Here is a 1,445-nt window from a genome sequence, read left to right on the forward strand (position 1 = left end):
TTAGGAATTGCTGGCTGGGTGTGGTGGCTGACGCCTGTAATTCCAGCACTTTGGGAGGCCAAGGAGGAAGGACTGCTTGAGGCCAGGACTTTGAGACCAGCCTGGGTAACATAGCAAGACCCTGTCTCTAAAAAGAAATTAAAAAAAATTATCCCAGCATGGTGGTATGCACCTGTAGTCCTACCTATTCTGGAGGCTGAGGCAGGAGAGTGACTTGAGCCTAGCAATTTGAGGTTACAGTGAGCTATGATCAGGCCACTGCACTCCAACCTGGTGACACAGTGAGACCCTGTCTCTTAAAAAAAAAGAGTTGTTAACCAGATATTGGAGAACTGAATGGGCAAAACAAGAACACCAAGGATTGCAGAAGAAAAACTACAGCAAGAAGCTACTATTCCTAGGCTGGGGGAAGCAAAGGGAGAGGGTTAGGGTTACTAAAACCTGGATTCTTGGAGCCTGAATGTCTGAGGAGTGGGCAGTGACCACGTGGTGTTCAACCTCAGAAGGGGCCCTGTAGAAGTGCCTCCTGGACCTCTGAGGACTGCCCCACTTGTGGTGGTACATGGCACCTCCAGAGCCCGGGGAAGAGGAGTGGCTTGCAAAGCTGGGACCCAGACTTCTGAGAGGCAGGTGTTGTGTGTTTGGTTCTGACATTGGGAGTTCAGAAGAGGGTCTCCGGTCCCAACTGCTAAAGCACCAGGGCTAGTCCAGCTGGCTCCTGTTTCTCTAAGGGCAGAAGGAAACTGGTGTTAGGAGTGTGAAAATAAAATCTGCAAAGTGGAACCAACTTCCAGGATGAAAAAACATAGCTGGGATGATTTTGACAGGAAAAACAGGAAGTCATGAGGAGTTAATTTCTTTTCCCTCTTCCTGGCTTACAGTTTCCTTCTAATGGTCCTACAAGCAGATCCTAATGGGAATCTTGACAACAAAGCAGCCCTAGGATTGCAAATCAGAGCATAGAACTGTGGGTTTGGGGCTGAGGCAATAGCTTGAAAACTGGCAGAGTCCACTCCTTCGGCCATTCAACATCCACATACACCATTTTACCCATATTTGAACTTCCATTAAACAGCAATGACATTTTGCTTTTGCCTAAGAACATGTAACTATGCACACACGCCGTCATGGCGTCCTTCCGTGGGCAATGTTAGTTATACCTCACGTTCAGTCACAATCTCATTTGAATGTTAGCCACCACCAATAATCAGTACATAAAATAATAAGAGGAAGGAGGAGCGAGAAGGAAAAAATAGCTCACATACATGTACACACGCACACCCTTCCAACACACCAATTGATCAGGAAGACATAGTTGATATTTATGTCTTTCTTCTTCCACTTCCCATTCCCAATGTCCTTTGCTTCTGTCTTTTCAGGGTCTTTTTTCTGAACTGGCGCTATAAATGGGTTGGTGTCATAACCGAGGCCAATTGCTTTTGGGT

The sequence above is a fragment of the Propithecus coquereli genome, unplaced genomic scaffold, assembly GCF_000956105.1.
Source record: "Propithecus coquereli isolate 6110/MARCELLA unplaced genomic scaffold, Pcoq_1.0 Scaffold443, whole genome shotgun sequence".
NCBI classification, from domain to species: Eukaryota; Metazoa; Chordata; class Mammalia; order Primates; family Indriidae; genus Propithecus; species Propithecus coquereli.